Source organism: Cyprinus carpio, chromosome A17, assembly GCF_018340385.1.
Source record: "Cyprinus carpio isolate SPL01 chromosome A17, ASM1834038v1, whole genome shotgun sequence".
Taxonomy (NCBI): domain Eukaryota; kingdom Metazoa; phylum Chordata; class Actinopteri; order Cypriniformes; family Cyprinidae; genus Cyprinus; species Cyprinus carpio.
Window position 1 is genome coordinate 9,303,458 of NC_056588.1, and position 13,429 is coordinate 9,316,886.

At 34.4% G+C, this 13,429-nt stretch overlaps 1 long non-coding RNA gene across 1 annotated transcript in view; it reads left to right on the forward strand.

The window, feature by feature from the left end:
* LOC122148147 overlaps positions 1 to 13,429 on the forward strand; it is a 112,189-nt gene that overhangs the window by 18,332 nt on the left and 80,428 nt on the right. The window lies entirely within an intron of this gene.

Here is a 13,429-nt window from a genome sequence, read left to right on the forward strand (position 1 = left end):
ACAAAGGAAATTAAGAAAAATACATTGTGTTCTGCCTTCTTTAACTTAGACCTTGCCATTGGTGACTTTACAAACTACAAAGGCCAGTCAGTTGTCATAATGATTTTAATCAGGGTTAAGGCCTGTTTACAACAAGAACGATAACCATAAAGATAACTATATTAGTATCCACACCAGCGGACAATATTGTCTGTTTATTCTAAGTGTATGCTCGTCTGCAACTTTAAATTCTCAAGCTCGGTATAAGCAGGATTGATTCTGAATGGGTGCAATGTTTTTATCATTCATCAGCTGGAAAAAATAATTCTGAAAGTAATTCCAATGATATTGTTTCTCTGTGCCTTTATCGTTATAGCTGTGTAGAATATATACTTTTTAAAAATATATATTTTTAAAACTATATCTTTAATGTTATCTTGATAATTATCGTCCTTGGTGTGAACAGGCCTTTACTCATTCCTATTCCTTCCTGTGGGGTTCAGTTCTGTGCTGCAAAATAACTGAACAACAAAATAATAATAAGACCTTGGTTAGTCTGTTCAGGTGTGTTTAATTAGTGGAACTAAACTCTGCAGAAAAGTGACTCTCTTGGAGCCACCCTGATTTAATCCGATTCTCAATTCCAGTTCTGGAGTCTGTTCTTTGTACCTCGCTCAATGGGTTCGGTGCACAAAATGGCGCTGGTGAGCTTTGGCGACACGAGTGTGTGCATACTTACGTTGCATTTACTGTAAGGGAAACTTACATACGAGACTTGGCTAGATGGATATAATTAATGTTTTTCAAATTAAACACCGGATAGTGGTATATCAAAGACATGAGAAAACATCCTTCCTACATTGTTGCGTACCTCTGTGTGGAAATTCATCAAGATACAACACTGAGATTGCTTTATTCTTTCTTCTGTTGATTATGCGGTTCAGCGTCAGTGGTTAATCAGTCCACAGGGATCTTTTCATTCAAACACAAACCACTCAAATGCGCAGTACTTTACACTTTCGGAGAGCTGATTTTGTTCTGACTGTTATCTATAAGTTCATATGTTTTCCGACTGTCAAACAAGATGCTCAGAGATTTCTGATAAAGCATGTATGTTTTATTAACTTTATTTGATAAATTTATAACTGTAACTGTGCAATTTAAAGTAATGTAATTATGTTTGCATTAATTAAGAGATCGGTGTTTGTATTCATGTGTGTTTTTATCAATGTTTATCTGTTTTGTGAAAGATCTGCAGCATAAATCATGTCTATAAACAGCATGTATTTTATGATTTCTTTTGCATTGATTATCAGATAAAACAAATTTAAAATTAGTCATATATTAGTTGTATCATTTTACAGCCCGTTTGTTTTTTTTTATTTAAAAAAATATGTTTGATGCAAAGTTAACTGTGTAAAATATTAAAATATGTTGTGAAAATGATGAAACAAACTGATGTATGTGCACAATTGAGAAATGGATATTTATGAAGATAAATCGCAGCCCACGTCTCACAAGGTAAATAATTCATTTTAAAAAATCAATGTAATACAAACATTTTCAAGAAATAAGTAATTTGTACATTTACATAATTGGTAAGGGAAAAAGACATGTAGCTGTGTGTACACACCATGAGTTCAACTTTCATTTCGTGAACAGTAGGGATTAACATTAGTGTATTTAATTCATTCACGAGACTCAAACATATGAAAGTTTCTAATGCACTTGCTCAGTTAACATTTATAGTATAGTAATAATAGCAGTGTAGATCTTATATGCATTTGAAGTGATATTATAAATCCTGTAAACATATTAATAATTAGTAATATCTGGATTTCTCCAGTACTCTGCACCGGCATTTAGCACAACCGGAAGTATATATGCACACACTTGCAAGACCGGAAATCCAAGATGGCGGAGTTATGCAACTAGCCCATAGGTCTGATATGATTTGACAGATGCCGGATATTTTAATCATGGTAATTGATCTAATTAGTTTCTTCAAACAAGTTTGTGGATTTGATTAAACTGTTTGTAACATGATGCCCAATTTATATTTATCAGCATTTTTAGTATTTGTCTTTATACTTTTCAGTGTCAAACATATTGCAATTATCAATTCATTTAATTTTACCTTTGAAGTGGATTTGCTACACATGACATGATTAATTAAAGTTTCTTAATCCCGTAAGACATAAATGACTATTCATATTAATTTAATATCATAAAAGCATTTTGAGATTTGAGAAGTGGTCTGCATCTACTGCGCTGCATCAAGCCACCCACATAATAACTGTCACCATTCAAATTAATGCATGTCTCAGACAAATTGTATGTGATATATTTATGACTCAAGTACAATTATGAGATAATTATTCCTTCACGAATAAATCTCTCAATGAGTAAAACTAGCCATGTCTATAATTACAGATTTCCCAGATTCAGTAGTGGTACACTTGTAAATAAAGAGCAGTGGTTTGGACAGACTTTCAGCATCACCTTCACTTAAAATGATACAATCTAATGCTGTTTTCATAGAATAGCTTAAGGACCTGTTGCTATGACAGCAACTCCAGGATGAGGTTCGAAAAACTGAACAATCTTGGATCATGTCAAATCATCAACAATAAATCCAGCTAACTGAGTAATCCATGTACGAAGAATGGCCCCCTGGGGACATTTTGCATATGTCCATTATTTAACACACCTGATTCAGATCATCAGCTCATTAAGAGAGAGATCCAAGAACTGAACCAAGTGTGTCAGATAAGAGAGACATACAAAATGTGTACAGCTGTTGGTCCCCAGGACTGGAATTGAGAACCACTTTAGATATAAAAAATGTGTGTAGGTGTTGGTCCCCAGGACTGGAATTGAGAACCACTTATATATATATATATATATAATTTATTTTAAATTCCTTTTTTATTTTTTTTTTTTTAATCACTTGTCTTGCATTTGTCCTTTAATAATTTATTTATTTGTCTTGTCTACATTTGTCCTTGAGTTTTTTTAATCAGTTAGCAGACTCTTTATCCTTGATTGACTTAGATTTTTTTGTTGACATGTTTGAAAGTTTGTTTTTTGATACTGTTAATGTCTGCAGGGTTTGACACAGCACATTCTTGCCTTATCCGAAGAACTGTTTCAATCATTTTCATGCTGAAGGTCACAAACACATAATCACAAGTTCCGTTCTCCTGTGGGAGCCTTGTTGTGACATTTATAAAAATGAACATCATACTGTTATTCAGGAAGCAGAGAGAACATCTTTTATCCTCAGCAATGCAAGTTCTTCATACATTGCATTGCTCCTCTGTAGTTCCTGTGCTGCCCACAACAAGCCACAGTGATGTGTCTTTAATTGATGGACAAGCATTAATCTGAGAATGATGGGGAATTGCACCTGGGCAGGATGAGGGGACTGGGGTTAATTGATTTTAGGGGGCGGTTAGATAATTCCTGGCTTCTCTCTTCGGCTCTGACATTCAAGGGTCATGAATTTCAGCATTGAGTGAAAGAGTGATTCAGACCCTTTGTTCAAACTCGCCATACAGATCTGAATAAGATTGGGCCAAACGCCAAAATGGATTGTATAGAAAAAGTGAAATTGTGATGGTCTAAGCAATGTTTCAGTTCATACTTATGGTATGTTCTTGATTAGTATAATTTAGCCAACAGATTTCACAAATGATTAAGTAACTCAAATGAGCGGTAAAACATCCTTCAACAGTCCAGTTGCTATGGAAGCCTGTTTCTGACGGTAAACTCTGTCGGTCTATCTAGCTGTCTGTCTGTATGGCTATGTTCACACTGCAGGCAAATGTGTCCCAAATCCGATTTTTTTTGCTCACATGTGATGTGGCTCGGATCAGTTTTTCTCATGACAGTGTGAACAGCACAAACCACATGGAATGTGATCTTTTTAATTCCGATTTGTGCCACTTCCATATGTGGTACTAAATCCGATACAGGTCTGATACCGATTTTGGAATGTGACCACAGTGTGAACGGTTTTCATGTGAATGTCGGATTTCATGTGAATTTTATGTCACTATAGATCAACATTCGTCACGATTCTGCATTCATGTGAGTCACTTCAAAGATTTTAAATACCCAAAGTTATCAAGACAGTTGCGAAAGGTAGTCAGTGGAAGTACAGTGATGTGTCAGAACTCATAAGTATTGCAGCGACAACTCTATACACAAGCAAAACATAAGGGATCGTATCATAAAAGTTTAAAAACTCTGCTCTCTTCTGTCACATCCTTTATTTTTCATATTGTCTGCGCATAATTTCAAGAATGACAAGAAATAAAGTAAAATAAAGCACATTTCAATAAGCTGCTGTTAGTTATATTCTATCAATTGTTTCTACCAAACAAAAAAAAAACTAAGAAAAAATACCCGGGCATATGCATGTAATTGCTACTGTTAATTGATACATTTTGTTTTTAGTGTCCAATTGATTTATTATACCATCTGTACACACAGTTTAATTATTTAAAGCTTGCTGTCTTTGATACAACTCCAAATGTGGTTTCTTCAAAGAAACAAATTATTTTTTCACATGTAAATCATGCAGGTTTCTGCTGCAAGTAAAAATGTCATTACTCACCTTTATGGTATCTTGGCAGCTTATGACAGGAATGTTAAATAAGTCAATTATGCACAGATTTCCATTACTGCAGACCCTAAATGGCTCTTTCCGACTCTTGTCTGAATATCTGCATATATGACAGATTCTTTTTGATTTGTAATCAGCAGTTTCCTCTTTTGTTCTCTCTCAGAGACCTGGTTAATCATATCATCTGAGTTACTGGTCATATATGAAAATACTCTGTGCTTTGAGTGACAGTTATTTTATCAAGAGAGCTACATCAGCGGTGCGAATGGTTCAGATGCAGTGGCTTCATCTAGCCTGTCATGAGAATCAGCGCACACACATCTGCCTACACTTTCCCACACACACACACACACTGAAGTTTTAGTAATTATAAATCATGCAGGAGTCAGTCTAATGGCCACTGCCTTAGAATCTAATCCTCTTCTTTTTCTTTCCTTTATATTACATTTTGCTAATTGCATATGTTTCACAATGGCTCTTTATTTTTCCTCTCTGATTTCTGTCACCTTTTATACTAAGTGTAAAACCCTTTCAGAGTTTTTTAAATCGATTCTTATATTTTGAAAAAAGAAAGTAAAATTAAGGGTTGCTGTCATTAGTTGTCTTATAAGCATTGAAAGTGTTGGTGTTGAATGCTAAAGCAGTGATTTTTGCCTTGTTAAACCTAAAAAAAAAAAAAAAACGGTTTCTGTATTTACAGTACTTGGTAAGTCTATTTTTCACCAACAATACTTGATTTTCCAATTCTTTTTAGTTTAAAAGTGATTCTCATTTTATTTAAATGGTTGGAAGGGTACATTAGCATTTAGACTGATTACCATTGCTGGAGGCAATTCTTAAGAAAAATGTTGCAAAATCTCAATGCATCATTTGCCTTGATATATATTTTAAAACTTATCTGAACAGTTGGACATAGGAGAATAAAGCCAAAATTTTTATGCGATATATTTAGTATATAGGATTTTCAGACCTCAAAATGTTTTGTGCTCAAACATGTATTATTATCGATATTCAAATCAGTCTTTGCTGCTTAATATTGTTGTGGAAACCTTGTTACATTTTTTTTTTTCAGTATTATTTGGTGAATAGAAAGTTCAGCATTTGTAAAAAGTCCAGGCTTACTGTAAAAAGTACTTAAAAAAATCCTGCAGAGTCAGACCCTACTGATCCTTTGAACAGTAGTGTATCTGTCATCTTTAAATATTTAAAAGTTTAGCCATACTGATCTTTATATGAATGATAGTATACAGTACAGTAAGTGGATAGGCTGGGGGAACACTTTGTCAGTGATATTTCACACAACTGTTGCTGAAATTCACTTTTGGTCAGCTTTTTGGACAGCATGTTTATGGTGACTTTTCCACAGACTGAATAGTCTAAAATCCTCTTTCTCCAGTGAGTCTAATACATGACTTAAAGGTGAAGTGTGTATTTTTTTGGATGCTAAAATCTCATGTCTTTGCTTAATATGAAACAGCTATACTGTATGTAAAATTCCATTTTAATTTGATACCCCCCATAAAGTGCAAAGGCTTATAAAAGACACTATAAAACCCTTCAAAGAGAATTGCACTGGTAAAATATCTACATTAATAAAATATTTCCTTTTTTTTAATGATGTTTGCAACATTCAAAGCATATTCTGCACTAATCGATACTCACCAATAGAAAAAGATGTTTTTTGAAGCCTGATTGTGTAGATATGGTCAGCGCAATGCTAACTACTCAACTACACTATGTGTCCTAAATAGCATCTGAGATTAGATTTACTGTATCCCAAATCATATGTAAAAATGGGAATTTCAAGGCACTTGGTCTACTCTTTTTGAAGGTTGGATCTGTGCATGTTTTTTGAATAATGATTAAATGTTATTGCCAAACCAGCCCTAATGACAATGCAACCAAGCACAAAGGCTTTTCAGTTCCTATATTTCATTTACATTCTGCATTCATTAATACAACCACTGGTCAGTACTGAAGCTGAACAAAAACCCTGTAGAAAGATCCTTGGAGGCTGTGTCTCCTTGGTGATGGCCATGGACTTGACCCAGTCAGACAGTCAGGGAATCTGAAGAGTGCAAGAGTGACCCTGCCTTAACCGACTGCTTAACCTCCATCATATCAAATTTCACCTCCCACGGGACTGTCAGGAATATAATGGCTATGTGTATGTGTGTGTGTGTCTGCAGATAATGAAAACAGGTTTAATGTGTTTTCAGAGTGTGTGTCACTGCAAGGCCAATAAACCAAGCCGGTTGTGGGTGTGTGAGTGTGTTGTGATGCTTCCCTCGAGCTTCCTTCCAAGATGTAGGTGCTATTATTAGAGATTTTGACCATATTTCTGAACCCTTATCAAACATGGCAATCAAACACAATCATGCAAACAGCATCGCCACTATCATTTCCCTGCATGCATATGTAATTCCCCCAGTCAGTGTGGATCATGGGGTTCATAAACTCCTCAATGTTGACCTCTGGATTGGCCTGTTGAAGCTTTCATTCGCTTTAGTGACTCTGACCATTTGGTGAGTTAATTATAATACTATTCCTCTCTCTGTGTTTATTAAATGCAAAGTGATGAACAGAATGACAGATGTTTCTGTAACAACTCATTCAAATAGATTAATAAAATACGCATCAGATGTGTTCATTGATGTAGAGTGACTTGCTAAGATTTGATGTAGTGGATGAACAAACTCCTGTGGGGAAGTGGTGGCCTAATGGTTAGAGAGTTTGACTCCTAACCCTGAGACAGTGAATGAACAGCGCAAGATATATTTTGCATGATGTTATGTGATTTTGATATAGGGGCTGAACCTTCAAATGCTCCCTGGGTGCCGCAGCAAAAAGGCTGCCCACTGCTCCGGGTGTGTGTTCACAGTGTGTGTGTGTTCACTGCTGTTTGTGTGTGCACTTTGGGTTGGGATGGGTTAAATGCAGAGCACGAATTCTGAGTATGGGTCACCATACTTTGCTGTACAGTATGTCACGTCACTTTCACTTTTTTTTTCACTTTTGTCACTTTCACTTTCATCTACAGAGCTGAAATTTGTTGTTTGAGCTGCATAAATTAACTTATTTCTCATATATTTGCCTTAGGCATTACTTTATTTTATAGTACACAGAATTGTGTGAATGCCAGTTAATTAACTCTAATTGCTAGTTAGCTGTGAGTAAATTACTTAAGGCAATCATTAAATCTCAATTATGTGATTTGGTCTTGTGGAAGTGTAGTCTTTTTATAGCATCTATAGAGGCAAGCCACTACTATAAGGGTCGGTCCTACCCCTGGACATTTAAATTCATATGGTTTCGGTCCTTTTTCAGTCAAACGTCTAAAATGGCTAATCAAGGTCCTTGAACAACTCAGCGGGAAGCTATTGGCTACTTGCAAAGCAGTTCATAATGCGTACTAGTGAGGGAATGTACAGGAGAGAAAGGGAAAATCGCAATTATGGACCAAGTTTTGGCTCCTTCCTACTGGTCTTTTGGGTTGCTATGGAAACAGTGAGCACTAATTGCTTGGATGCTGGGGACATCTTTTGAACTACCTATCAAGTTTTTGCGTAGGGGTGTGTGTGCGTTTGTGAGCACTAAACTCCTGACAATTTGACACCACTTGCCAGAGCTATTTTAAAATAAAGCACAGTTGAGTAATGCTGGAAGGAGGTACATTTTGTTAATTTGTATAATGCATCTGATTGCAGCTTTAAATGTCGTGAGTAAATTACTTTCCTCAGATGACAAAACAAGTTCCTGCTGAAGTGGAACGAGAACCATGTGTTCATTTGCATGGACTGTACCTATGCTTGACTCAAAATCCAGACTATTGCCATGAGAACATTTCCTTAATATTATCAAAAGATGTACAGGCTTGTAAACTATGTGGGAGGAAAACTTAATAAAACAGAAAACAAATATGTAAAAGGCTGTTATGAGCACACACAAACAGACGCTGCAATTTCTGTCTGTTCTGCAGGGTGAAAGGAATTGGTATTCTTAGCCTCTTTTATTCTGTCTGGATCTGTACTGTCCTTGGAGTGAATTGAGAGAAACTTCTATAAAAAGACTGTTGGGTTGTCTGTGCAGCAGACACTAATATAAGCTACAGTAGTACACGAACATGTACTATGTAAGTTTTATTAAAATTTCATTTTTCTTTGTTTCCAACAAACTTCACATAACATTTTTAACGAAAAACAATTACAATCTTTAATTAAAAAAAGGGGATGCATAGTGTATCAGTGTCTTGTTGGGCTAATTTTTTTTTTATTAATCGGTACAGGTTAGTATTAAATATTTAATTGTTAATTATCATTTTCTCCTAATTTTACATTTAGATCATCATACACTAATTTTAAGTGAATGTTTAAAAACACAATCAAAATGAATGTCTCCTCATTCAAAATTATGTACATTATTTTACATTATGTACTGTACGTATAATGTAATAACTTTATAGAATTTAAAGTGATTAATTTTAGTTTTTAGTGTTTTGTATTTTAGTTTATTTGGACACTATATTATTGAATTCTTATTTCAGCCATAAGATGAAAATAATTATGAGCTTATCGGTATTGACCAGAAATTTAATATCAGTGAATCCATATTAAAGTACTAAATACTAGTATTAAGCATGCAATTACAACTTGATAATACATTTTATCTGCATACTTTGATGTAATTGTAAATCTGTTAAATGTAATCTTTAGCAAATCTCAAAATGAATTCATTTATACAAAAAACTGTACATTACTGTTATGTATGTAATGTAATAAATTCACTTATAGTATTTAAAACAGTTGATTTTAGTTTTGAGGTGTTTTTTTTTTTTAACCTTTAGACAAACTATTATAGAATTTTAGGGTGTATTCACACCTGTCTTGTTTTGTTAGATTGAAACGCACTAAAGGTTGTTTCCCCCCTTGGTGCGGATCTTTTAGGCAGGTGTGAATACAGCAATCGCACTCGGGTGCGGACCAAACAACTCCACTGAGACCCACCTGACGATGTGGTCTCTGTCCAGTTCCAAACGGACTCTGGTACGCTTGAGAATTTCTGTCCAAATTGAATGGATGACCTTAGCACACATGTGGTTTTGTTAACAATTTCTGGTTCACTTGCAAAAAGGGCAGTGTGAAAGCGAACCACAACAAACTAAAACAATCCACATTATATTTGGTCTGGACCAAAGCAAGTGAACTAATTTCAGCCATAAGATGAAAATAATCCTCATTTTATCTGTATCGTACAGAATTAAATATCAGTGCATCCCAAAATAGAAGCTTCATCGTTCATGATATTTCTCTAATTCAGATTTTCCTTTCATTTGTCCCGGTGTCTCCTGTTATTTCTTACAGACTCTTCACATTGGTTATTTCTCCAGGGATTTAGCTGTATTAGCTCAAATAAACCTTTGGCTCTGTTCATTTATAATGGAGTCCACAGCAGTCATTCTCAATATACCATCAGTCAGTGTATTTGTGTTTTCATTGATCACTCTAAATGCCCTTCTCATGTGGATACATAGTTTCAAAGCCTTAAAGGAAGTTTGAAGTTGTCTCACGTTCAGGTCCCCATTACATTTTAGCAATTAGAGCAAAGAAGATTGGTGGTCTGAGAACAAAGCATCACTGCATGATCTCCTGCTATCTCCAGACAGGGATTTGAAGTAGTCAGTAAGTGAAAACAACACATAATCTCTAAAAGATTTTGTTAACCCCAAAGAAATCAATCTTTAAATTGATTCCTTTTTGTTCTTTGAAGAACTGTTATTGTGGTGTCAGAGGAGATGCACGTAATTTCAGCTTGACCCTGTTGTGAAGCTGTGCAGTTCATGAGTGGAAATAAGAGAACAAACTGATGGTGCTCTGTGTTTTCCTTCTGTTTTTTTCTTACCCCCCTCTGTCTGTCTATCCGCTTGCTCAGTTTTTAATTGGGCTCATCGTGTGTGTGTCTAGAGAGTTCTGTGCTGTGTTTGTGTGGGTGAGTCTTGGAGCAAATTATAGTAATTTAGGAATTTCTACTTGTGTAAAATGTTAAATGTTTGTACAAGTATGTCTCTGAATTACTATGTTAAAGTGTCTGTCTGCGTGAATGCATGTGTAGAATTGTGTAGAGTTTATTATTTCATCAAAGGTATAGCCCACATATACTGTTCATCAAAAGCTAATGGTGGGATTAAGGGTATTTTAGATGTATAACAGCAGGAACCTTTATGAAACAAGGAAACATGTAATAACATGTCGCTAAAGCGACTTACAAATGAGGAACACCACAAGCAATTTATCACACTAGAGCAAACAACACTCAGTATGAGACTCTAAGCTGGAGCACAGAAGCTAGAGAAGTGGTAAGTAGAGAAAATTTATATTTTTATTTTCATATATAGAAAATATTTATCAATAAGCAGTAATTAGCAGTTTATTGAAGGAAACCCTTGTTAATAATGAATATGTTCTTCCTAATCTGAAGTGTTACTGAATATTAATATGTAATTCACTCACTCTCTCTCACACACACACACACACACACACAATATTTTAATGTTTTTAAAAGAAAACATTTATAGTTACTAAGGCTGCAATTATTTAAGTAAAATGTTTTTGTTTTGTCTATGACATTTGAAATTGTTTGATAAAATCCAACTAAATATAACTTTATATGTCCTTTTAGTGACATACAATATACTGTATATATATATAAATATATACACTATACAGTATATATATTCTCCAATGCTGCATTCATTTGAGTACATAAAAACTGTGATATTCTGAAATCTCTTTTTCTATTTGAATTGTTTAAAATGTTATACATTCCTGTGATGGCAAAGCAGAATTTTTTAGCAGTCATTATTCCAGTCTTCAGGTTGACAAATTCTTTCAGAAATCATTCTGATATGCTGAATTGGTGCTCAAGAAACTTTATTATCAATATTATTATCAAAGATGAAAACAGTTGTGCTGCTCTATATTTTTTTGGAAACTGTGATATACCCCCTCCCCCCCCCCAGTTTCAGTGTTGGTGTGATTACTGTCTTTGGACTTTGTAGGCCAGTATTGATGGATCAGTGAGAAATGAGGATGACATACTCAGCAGTAAAAAAAACCCCATAAAATTAAGACAATAGAAGAGATAGGGAAGACCTGAGTAAGGACTGTTTTTATAATCTAGGAGTTGTCAAGGCTGGATTCTGATGTAATTTTCTTCTGTTGTTTGCATTGCAAGAGTGGGTGGTGATGAGGGGGGCGGTAATAATTACCCAGAATTCTTTAGTGGTCTCATTTCTTGATGTTCTAAAACGTCTGCCTTCACGCTCCCTACTCTTTATTTTATGGTTACTTCTTTTCTTTTTCTTCTGAACCTGCAATTAGAGACTCCTTCTCTCTCTATTGTGTGCTTTCTGAGCCGGAGCATGAGTGCAAAGTGCAAAGCTGTCTTCGTTTCCATTGAAAAGAGGAGATATGAAATCTGTTTTAACCATTTCAGAAAGTAATTGTCTCTCCCATATTACAATCGTTCTCTCTCTTTCTTTCTCCTGCTTTGGAATTTAACTTTCCATGCATTTCTCTTCCTTTTCTCACACAGAAGGAAACTTAGAAGGCAAGAACTCTGACAAAGACCAAATATGCCAGATATGCAGAGCATAAATTGGACTTCTTTGCTTGTGTTTCATTTCTTCTGTACTTTGTGCTCTGCAAAAATCTGTCGAACAAATAACAAAAAACTCTGTGCTCTTTTCAAACACACTGTTTATTGTCATTAAAGTCACAAAGATATTTATGTAGCAAAATTTAAAACTACATTATTTCCTGCTTAACAAAAATAGACATGTTTCTTCCTAAGGCTTTACATTTGCACAAAACAAAACATTTAAACATGTAATTTCTTACATAAATACCCTTTTAAATCTAAATTTTTTATTGTTTTACAAATTTAGAAAGTCATATTAATTATTAATAACTACAAAAAATAAAACAATACATATTTACTGTAGAGTGACATTCAGATATAAATTACCCTGTAAAAATGATTTACTCTTTAAAAATACAAAAATGTATATGCATTTATACAGTACATAGACAAAGAACAGCATTGTAAAACTCAAAACGATTATGAAATGAAAATAATGTGACTTTTTTCCATTTTGCAAGGATTTTTTTTTTTTTTTTTTTTTGTATCTTGTGGCCAGTGTTCCCACACAGAGAACATTAATTAAGTAAACCCATATGCCATCACTTCAGGCACTTGCACAATATTTTCACAGATAATTTTCAGAGGCAAGTAAGAAAAAGAGACTGTTTATGCTGTCAGAATTTCATCCAACGGTTTTTTTAAGCTGTATTGTTACACTCTCAATAAATACTCATATTATTTCCTTTTTTTTTTTTTTTTACCCTGTGGTTTACACAACATGATTTCTCTACAATTCTCTGCTGAAATGAGCTTGTTTATCTTCATGAACTTCTATAAAATTCAGTCTATGTAGGTTTGGTTTTAAATAAAATAAAATAAATAAAGGCACTATAAGAACAAGTCTACCCATTGCTTTTGGGCTTCATATCTAAACCCTGAAGATACAATACATGCTACAAAAAAATCTAAATCACATGCCATTGAGTTCCACTAAGACATCATCTAGAAAATATTGTTTCTTATTCTGTTTTGAAAAACTCACCATGGGATCTTGTTTTCTCACATTTGACCATGTGATACAGTATGTCAAAGCAGTCACCTATTCAAGTCTAAACCCATCTAAGTCTAAACAGCACTTTATCACTATAACATAAGAGACAAATCAGACCACGATATGTAAAA